Below are 10,779 nucleotides of genomic sequence, written 5' to 3'. Positions count from 1 at the left end.
CTTTAGTACAAGAGTTAGGTCTCCACATACTATCTAGTTATAAGTTGTCTTAATAAACTTTTTTCTTCCCTTTGTTAACCGTTTGACCATCTTAATTTGGAGGTATGTGATTGGAGAAATAGTTTTTGTAGTTTGAACTAGTGTACCTATTTCCTATTTCAAGTTACTTTAATATTCGATTCCAACTTTGTTAACCTTTAAATTAAACTCAAAATTATATAACATGTTTTAAAATAATATTCTTCACTCTAACCAATAGGATTTAGATATAGAGGTTTGGATTTAGATATAGAGGTTTGAAGTGAAAAATTATCTTTTTCGCATTTGGCATTAGTAGTCAAATGTCAAATACTATTATAATATTTAAATAGTGATTATAGTTTTACGATTACATATATAAATAATATAATAATATAATAATAATATAAACTTTTTATATGATAGGGGAGAAGCGAAACAAAGGAGTTTTAGTTGTTGTATTCATCAATCTTTCTTCCTCATTCTTCCTCATTGTTATCAAAATTTATTTTACTCCTGGAAGGCATTCCTAACTTCAAATTCATTATATTTACTCTCGTTCTTACTTTTGTTTCGTGAGGTGTTATTAACCTCAGTTATATGTTTATCTTTATTATTGAGAATTATTTTTTTTATGTGAGGTGTTCATTATCTCATTATGCAAGTTTGCTTATATATTGATTAAATGTGTATAGAAAAATATTATATAAGTCATTCTATATATTGATGATATGAATTTAAGAATACACATTAGACTAGTATGTTTATACATTGATCAGATAAGTCTTGTAACACACATTAGACGAGTTTGTTCATATACTAATTACACTAAAAGCAATATAGGATAGATGAGTTTAATGATAGACATATTAAATGAATTTATTAATGTACATTAGACAACTCTATCCATTTTATGCTTAGGAGAGTCTTATAATATATATTACACAACTTTATCCATATAATAATTAGACGAGTCTAATACCACATATTAAACAAGTTTATCAATGTATTGATTAGATAAGTCTAGCAATTCACGTCTATTCATACACTAATTTATATTATTAGATACTTAACTCTATATATTTTTGCATATCATTTATACTTTTAAAGAGTTTACTCTATTTTTGCGCATTTTTTTATCATTTATAATTTTACAAATTTTATTATTATTATTATTACATTTTTATAAATATATTCTTTCTAAATCTAGAAATTTTGTAGTAGTTCAAAATTTGCTTTGTATAGTTAATAAAGCTTTTACCAATATTCACTTACCAATTTGCTTTGTATAGTTAATAAAGCTTTGTATGTATATACATATACGTATATGTATATACATGTATATACATATACGTATATGTATATACATGTATATACATATATGTATATATATATATATACATATATATATATATGTATATATATATATATGCTAGCTTTAAACTCTGGATACCTTTTAGTCATTCTTTATGTATTTTATATTTACTTATTATTAGTTTAACGTTATAAATGTAAAAAATTAATAATCCGTTTTTATATAGAGTACAATTATAATATATATTGAACGCTCTTATTTATGTTACAGTGGAATAGCTGAATGAAACAAAATGCATTTATAATTCTGTGTGTTGACGCTACTAACAGGGGGTTGCATGGTAACTAAGTTGGAGAATGTTAAAGTTCGCAGATGAAGAGAATGCAGAAAATAGAGGAAGTACTGAAATTACAGTAAAGAAAAAAAGCAGAAGGTGAAGAGAAAAGAGATAGCATATAAGATATACATAAAATATATATTATTTATTAGATTGCTCTAATAATTTATAAAACATAAAAGGAAGAATATGATAGAAGTGAGAAAAGAAATGGAAAGGAGAGTACAGATTAGGGCACAAGCATCCTTTAACTTAGGGGGCAGTACCGATCTGTTGGAGGAAGAGAACAAGAGAGAGAGGGTAAATTTGGAATAGTGGGCAAAGAGGGCAACCAGGGTATTTAAATTTAATTTATAAATTATATAAATTACAATATTTAAAGAAATATAACAAATTTATTTAAAATATAACAAATTACAATATATAAATAAATATAAATTTAATTTATAAAATTATTTTATAAACTTAAATTAAAGTTGTAATTTATATAATCAAATTATATTTGTGAAATTGAAGTAATATTAAAGTGCACCATTTGTTACATAGTCTTCCCCACCCATTTTGAATAATCTACACTGGTGTAACCAATGGTTTTAATACCTATGTTATACTCTGGTCCAATAAATTCACTTGCAAAAAGTTATTGCACAAATAAAAAAAAAAACTTGCAAAAGTAAATAAAAGAAGCATGGTAAAAATAAAAATTCCATAACTCTGCAAAAGATTCACAATAGATAAGTCTAAATAAATAAAAAAATTCAAATTTTGTAGACTTTTAGATTATAGTGTTAAGAAAATATCAGCTAAGCAAACATTATTTTGAAGTTTAACATAATATTTTTAAAAAAATAGTGCTCAATCGTCTAAAACATATGCTAGAAGTACTAAATGTTACTCTTTAAAAAATCTAAATGATAAAAGGCATCTAATCAACTAAGAGTGTCAACTATAGAGATAAAATGTCTAATCGTGAAAGCGTATAAAGTTAGATCGTATAAGATATGTAATCTTCGTTAAATGTTACGTATCATAAACGCTTTGAAAGGGTAATAAAAGAAGGTAAGTGCTAAATGATAGTACTCGTGTCATGCCTAAACGTTTAAATCCTCTAACACTTTACTACATGTACGTTCAAGTACTCTTTTGTGTGTTTTGTTGTGTTCTATTTTTTTGTATGAACTAAACTTAAGAATTGTTTCATACATTTTTTTTACTTTGTCTCATTAGTAGACAACACAATTGCATTGTCAGGACGTAACATAGCTTCTGACTCTATTATAAAGGCTATACACTTATGTCGCAACCGGGATCGTGACAGGACGACGAACCGAAAAAACAAACGGTTTTAAGAAAAGATTTTGGGAGTCGCCACCATAATTTATTATGGAAAAACTATGGTAAAACCTTAAAATAAAAGCATGGTCTACGAAAAAGAGATTTTTAAGTTCAAGAATTGGTTACACATAAGGAAGGTATTAGCACTCTAGTGCGCCTGCCCAAAGGCAGTATCTCTAATTAAAAGCATAAAGTGGACGTGGTTTTATTAAAATATTTAATTTTCCCCAAGAATAAAAATAAAAATAAAATAAAAGAAATTATTAAGAAACAAAAATATTTTTTTTGTTTTATGAACCCGACAAAGATTGACCTTATGCCTACGTATATCCATTTATAATGGACAATCAAGGCTCGCGTAGTTCTTTATCTAGAAAAAGGTTTGTGAGTTTGTTAAAAAAAAAAGATTGTTTGAGATTTTTGAAATGTGAACCCGACAAAGATTGACCTTGCTCCTATATGATGGAGAATCAGGGATCACGTAGTTTTGGCAAAAAAAAAAATGGGTTTAGTTTAACAAAAATTAACCTTTCTAGTTTTTAAATATTTTGTATTTTTTATATTAAAAAAAAGGTGGAAAAATAAGAAAAAGAAACTGGCCATAAGCCAACGCGTACTTATATTCAAAAATTTATGATTTTGTGCGTAAAAAAAATAATATCTTTGGAAGAAAACTTCAAAGTATAATAAAAAAGAGAAAAATAAGAGTGTAGAGGTTACATACCTTTTCAGCTTCAAGAATTTCCCTTAGTGTTTCCTCAGTAGTTGTTGTTGACAGAACCCTTATGTGTGAGAACCTATTTTTCTATATGCTCTCTCTTTCAATCTCTATTATCTTTGGGTCTTCTTCTCTATATTTTTTCCGATCCCCCTTTTTCTTTCACAGAGTGTGTATTTATAGACACATATTGTAATATTATGACAATCTTGTCTTAATTAAGAATTAATTGACAATGGACAAAATAAGTTTCAAGAAAAATAAATTAGATAATATTCAAGACATTGATTGTAATTATGGTTAGAAAATATAATGTTCTCTTTAAAAAGTACGTGACGCAGTAAATATATTTTTAATTATTGCTTATAATTATGGGCATAATATTGATTCAAATTATTACCATATTAAGCTAATATTTCAAAACATTCTAAAGTGATGTGTCCTGCATTAAGGAAGGTTATTTTATTATTTTCTTTTTCCTTTTTTTCCTTGCCCAACATTAATTATTATTCTCTTATTCTTTAATTTTAATTATTTACTTTCCCGAACGAAATTGGGTGTTGACAGCTGCCCCTCTTTATTTAGATTTTGCTAGATAATATGAACTTTGTAGTTTTTCTGTCTTATCATAGTAAAAGCTAAATAAAGATAGAGACACTAATTTTGTTCGGGTCCAGAGAGATGGAAAAAGATTACCTTGAAGCGTACCTGGTAGAGAATGTAGCAACCTTGTGGATTCTGTTGAAGAGTCGTGACACCTGTGGAGGGTGTGTCATACCCTATGAACTTTGTTGGAAAGGTGTATGAACCTCGTGAATATATATTTTTTCTTTGGTGCCAGGTCAAAAGCTGGGCTTTGGTGCCAGGATGAAAACTGAGCTTTTTTTTTGTGCCAGGATGAAAACTAGGTTTTGCTTATTCTTTGGTGCCAGGATGAAAACTAGGCTTTGGTGCTAGGATGATAACTAGGCTTTGGTGCCAGGATGATAACTGGGCTTTGGTGCCAGGATGATAACTGGGNGGCTTTGGTGCCAGGATGATAACTGGGCTTTGGTGCCAGGATGATAACTGGGTTTTTGTTCCAGGATGATAACTAGGCTTTGGTGCCAGGATGATGACTGGGCTTTTGTGCTAGGATGATAACTGGGCTTTGGTGCCAGGATGATGACTGGGCTTTTGTGCCAGGATGATAACTGGGCTTTGGTGTCAGGATGATAACTGAGCTTTGGAGCCAGGATGATAACTGGGCTTTCGTGCCAGGATGGTAACTAGGCTTTGGTGCCAGGATGATAATTGGGCTTTGGTGCCAGGATGCTAACTGGGCTTTTGTGCCAGGATGCTAACTGGGCTTTTGTGCCAGGATGATAACTGGGCTTTGGTGCCAGGATGATAACTGGGCTTTGGTGCCAGGATGGTAACTGGGCTTTTGTGCCAGGATGGTAACTGAGCTTTTGTGCCAGGATGATAACTAGGCTTTTGTGCCAGGATGATAATTGGGCTTTGGTGCTAGGATGATAACTGGGCTTTTAGCCGTTGGATTCTTTCACCGATGTATCATTTGAACTACCCTCCAACGAAACCATGGATCCCTTGTGGATGTTGGTGAGACATGGTGTGCCACGCTTGTCTTTTCTTTTCTTTGAGCCGTTATGATAACGCATGCATGATGATGTATGATGCATGAATGTATGAGTGAAAAAACGTGCGAGACTCATGTATTTTCATTACTTTTTTTTTTTAAAAAAAAGTTCCACGACATCCCTTAAACTCGCGCCCTGTGAACCTTCCTGTGATGCTTATTAGTTTCGGAGGCATTTTTAAAGTTAAGAGCGACCTTATGAAAAAAATATTTATTGAGTAAAACGTAATACAATATTGTAAATTCCACTTTAAAAGCATTCCCTATCATGGAATCATTATGCATAGAATTTTTTGACCGCGTCAGAATTAATTGGCAACGGTAACTCCTTTCTATCCATTTTTGTGAGAATAAGTGCCCGACCATCAAATGTTTTTTTTACCACATATGGGCCTTCATAATTTGGAGTCCATTTGCCCCTGTGATCCTTCTGTATTGACAAAATCTTTTTTAGGAGCAGTTCACCTTCTTGGAATTCTCTAGGGCGTACCTTTTTGTCAAATGCCCTCTTCATTCTTTGTTGGTATAGTTTTTCATTGCATGTCGCTGTCAATCTTTTCTCCTCAATGAGATTGAGTTGATCAAACTGGGTTTGAACCCAATCTGCTTCTTCTAGCTGGGTTTCCATTAATACTCGTGGGGATGAGATTTCTACCTCGAAGGGTAGTACTGCTTCCATCTCGTATACCAAAGAAAAAGGTGTTTCCCAGTTGATGTGCGTACTGATGTGCGGTAACCATGTAACGCGTAGGGAAGCATTTCGTGCCAATCCTTATATGTGACTACCATCTTTTGTACAATTTTCTTAATATTTTTATTAGCAGCCTCGACTGCCCCATTCATCTTTGGACGATAAGGTGAAGAATTATGATGTCAAATTTTGAACTCTTCGCATAATTCTTTCATCATTCGATTGTTCAGGTGTGTGGCATTGTCGGTAATAATCTTGTTGGGGAGCCCGTATCGGCAAATCAACTCTCTTTTTATGAATTTGGTCACTACCTTTCTGGTGACATTGGCGTAGGAGGCGGCTTCTACCCATTTTGTGAAATAGTCAATTGCGACTAGTATAAAGCGATGCCCGTTTGTTCCCCTGGGTTCTATAGGCCCGATGACATCTATTCCCCACATTGAAAATGGCCATGGTGCTGACAATACGTTCAGGTTTACGGGTGGTGCATTGATATTATCTGCATACTTTTGGCATTTTTCACACTTTCTTACATGCATGCAACAATCTCGTTCCATGGTTAACCAAAAGTAACTTGCTCTCATAATCTTCCTAGCCATTGAGTGTCCATTCATGTGTATGCCGAATGTACCTTCATGAACTTCTTTCACAATGGCCTAAGCCTATTTTGCTTCCACACACCTTAGGAGTACCATGTCATGATTTCTTTTGTACAAAACATCCCCGCTTATGATAAACCTTGCCGCCAATCTCCCTAGTGTCCTCTTATCATTTTCAGATGCATTCTCTGGGTATCCTTGAGTCTTTAGATAGTTCATAATATTGTAATACCAAGGTTTCCCATCTAACTCTTCATCTATGGAATGACAGTATGCTGGCTCTTCGTGACTCTTCATTTTGATTATTGGTATTTCTTCATCCCGGTTAATTTCAAACATCAAAGATAAGGTAGCCAAAGCATCTACCAATTGATTGTCATCTCGCGGTATATGATGAAACGTGATGGAATCGAAACTCTCAATCAACCTACTAATGTAAACTTGATAGGGGACTAGTTTTTCATCCCTGGTTTTCCACTCTCCCTTCAATTGGTTAATGACGAAGGCTGAGTCCCCATATACGTTTAGAATCTTCACCTCATATTCAATCGCTGCTCTAATGCCCATAAAACAAGCCTCGTATTCGGCAATATTGTTGGTGCAGTCGAAACACAACCTAGCCGTCATTGGTGTGTATTGATTCTCTGGAGATATAAGTATTGCCCCTATTCCATGCCCCCATTATGTTGGAAGCCCCGTCAAATAGTAATGTCCATGATTTTTCGCTTGAGCCTCCCTCAACTTTTTTTAATAGAGCCATGATATCCTCATCTGGAAAGTTGGGCTTCATCAGCTGATAATCCTTAACAGGTTGTTGGGCCAAATAATCAGCTAGAGCACTACCTTTGACCGATTTTCGAGTGACATATATGATGTCATACTCTAACAACAACATTTGCCATCGGGTGATTCTTCCTGTGAGAGCAGGCTTTTCGAAAATATATTTAATAAGATCCATCTTGGATACCAACCAAGTGGAATGATTTAGCATGTATTTTCTTATGCGATGAGCAGTCCATGCCAATGCGCAACAAGTTCGCTCTAGCGGCGAATATCGTTGTTCACAATCTGTGAATCTCTTGCTTAAGTAGTATATGGCATGTTCTCTCTTTCTGACGGTGTCGTGTTGGCCCATCACGTAGCCCATTGATTCATCTAATACAGTTAAGTAAAGAATGAGTGGCCTTCCTGGCTCGGGTGGTCTTAATACAGGAGGGTTTTGTAGGTACTGTTTGATTTTGTCGAAAGCGGCCTGAAAATCCCTGTTCCATTCTACGGACTGATTTTTACGCAATAATTTGAACATGGGTTCACAGGTGGCTGTTAATTGAGATATGAACCTAGCGATGTAGTTTAGCCGACCCAAAAAGCCTCACACCTCCTTTTCTGTGTTGGGGGAGGGCATTTCTGTTATCGCTCGTACTTTGTCGGGGTCCACTTCTATCCCCTTTTGACTAACGACAAAGCCCAACAATTTTCCGGATTTTACACCAAATGTGTACTTAGCTGGGTTAAGTCTAAGTTTAAATTTTCTCAACCTTTCAAATAATTTTCTCAGATTGATAATGTGTTCTTCTTCCAATTTAGATTTGGCAATCATGTCATCCACATAAACTTCTATTTCTTTGTGCATCATATCGTGGAAAAGTGCCACCATTGCCCTTTGATAAGTTGCCCCAGCATTCTTAAGTCCGAAAGACATCACCTTATAACAGAAAGTTCCCCATAAAGTAATGAAAAATGCTTTTTTCCATATCTTCCGGAGCCATTTTAATATGGTTATATCCCGAAAAGCCCTCCAAAAATAAAAATAATGAGAATCTAGTTGTATTGTCTACTAATGTGTCAATATGTGGTAAAGGTAAATTGTCTTTCGGACTTGCGCAGTTCAAATCATGGTAGTCAACACACATTCGCACTTTACCATCCTTCTTTGGTACTGGCACGACATTTGCCACCCATTGGGGGTACTTGGCCATGGCCAGAAATCCCGCATCGAACTGCTTCCGTATTTCATCCTTGATCTTTAGAGATATTTCTGGTTTCATTCTTCTTAGCTTCTGTTTAACTGGAAGGCACTCTGGCTTGAGTGGTAACTTATGTTGAACTATGTCTTATCCAAACCAGGCATATCATCGTATGACCAAGCGAACACGTCCCTAAATTCCTTTAACAAAGCACATAATTCTTCTTTCACCTCTTTTTTCATGCTGGTGCCAATTTTTACTTCTTTTGTTTCGCTCTCCTCTCCTACATTAAAGATTTCGACTTCTTCTTGGTGGGGCTTTATTTCCTTAATATCTTGCTCAACTAATCTCATTAATTATGGAGAGGGTTCCAGATCAATTTCATAATCATCTTCCATGTTATTGATAGGGCGCTCAAAATTAGGAATGTCAACATTATTGTTTTCAAAACATTCATTGTCACATCTGCATTATTTAAGTTAAAAACGTTTTTTTAAGGCGAGCGATAAAGACGAGATGAAAAAGCGAAACAAACAATATTTAATGTTAAGCTGAATGTAAAAGAAAGTGTCAACCTGTAAAGCACGAGGCTCAATGCTCCGGGCAAAGTAGTGAGGCTAAATAAAAACTATTACATTACATTAAGCATCACAGGTAAGTTCATTATCTTCCAATTCTTGAGTTGTGCATCTGGGGAACAGGGCCGCACAAAATCTGAACCTTCATCTTCATTCCCAATTGTTGCTATTTGGCTGGTGTTAATCCATCTGATGCTATGAAAACTCTCTCTGATGTCGTAAATGCGGATTTTTCCTACCTCCGGATCACTTCCTTCCATGCGAGCCAAACTTCATTCTTTCTTTTCCTCTCTTACTCTCTTTTTGTCGTCCCTGGTGGGCTTGCACCCAAGGCCATATCTATTCTTATTCTGGACAAGCTCTAACAGGAGGGTTCGTCCTTGCTCATATTTTCCAAGACCTCTTCCGTGCTTAAAACCCTCCTTTAGCATGACCTTAGCCATCATAAGAGAGGCACAAGACAAGTACGGATTTACGGGTATTGATTCCACATAAGTATTTCCAACGATCTCCAATGATTGAAATGCGGTCTCGAGAGCTTCTTCCGCTGTCATGACATAGCGAGTAGACGAGGGCCCGCTAACAAGGAAGTCTTCTTCTCCTGAAACTATGATTAATTGGTTACCCATGACATACTTTAGTTTCTGATGTAATGTAGAGGGCACAACTCCAGCCGAGTGAATCCATGGGCGACCTAACAAACAAGTGTAGGCTGGGTGAATGTCCATAACTTGGAAGGTTATTTGAAAAACACAAGGCCCGACTTGTACTGGCAAATCTATCTCTCTCATTACATCTCTCTTACTGCCATCAAAAGCTCTTACGATCATAGTACTTGGCTTCATGTGAGTCACGTCGTATGGTAATTTTTCCAGCGTCACTTTAGGCATTACATTCAAGGAGGAACCATTATCTATCATAACTCGTGCTATGGCATGATCCAAGCATTTTACAGAGATATGAAGGGCCTTGTTGTGCCCTCTCCCTTTAATGGGTATCTCTTCGTCAGTGAAGGTGAAGTAATCATTAGCAGTGATGTTGCTAACAATCCCTTCGAATTGGTCCAAGGAAATATTTTTCTCCACGTGAGCCCCGCCGAGTATTTTCAATAATAGCTTTATGTGCGAGGTTGAATGCATGAGTAATTCCAAGAGGGAGATCCTAGCTGGCATGCGTTTCAGTTGATCGACCACTTTATACTCGCTTTGTTGTATAAACTTCAAGAATTCACAAGCTTCTTCATTGGAAACTTCTTCACCATAGCTCTTATCTGACGACACGATCTTTTCTTCTAAAAGTTCCTTATCTTTCTTTGTCAAAAGCAACAATCCAATTTTCGTTATCTTGCCAATGCTTGATATATTTTCAATGATCGGCTCGTCATCTTCTTCCTCAAGCACACGCGTGTCATACACTACAAGAAAAAACGTCATTATCTACCGCCAAAATCCGTATATAAAGCCCAAAATCTGTATATAATATTTGGTTATATACGGATTATATACGGACAAAAATCCGTATATAATACTGTCGTAGCTAGTGTTATATACGGAAAATCCGTATATAATTTATATACGGAAAA

The 10,779-nt window shown here is 35.0% G+C and overlaps 1 pseudogene; it reads right to left on the bottom strand.

Moving 5' to 3' along the window:
- Positions 1 to 5,003: 5,003 nt before the first annotated feature.
- LOC106768120 lies at positions 5,004 to 8,972 on the bottom strand (annotated as a pseudogene).
- Between the last annotated feature and the right edge of the window lie 1,807 nt (positions 8,973 to 10,779).

This window comes from Vigna radiata, chromosome 7, assembly GCF_000741045.1.
Source record: "Vigna radiata var. radiata cultivar VC1973A chromosome 7, Vradiata_ver6, whole genome shotgun sequence".
Taxonomy (NCBI): Eukaryota; Viridiplantae; Streptophyta; class Magnoliopsida; order Fabales; family Fabaceae; genus Vigna; species Vigna radiata.
Note: the sequence above shows the minus strand (reverse complement) of the source record. Positions and strands in the feature narration are given on the sequence as shown.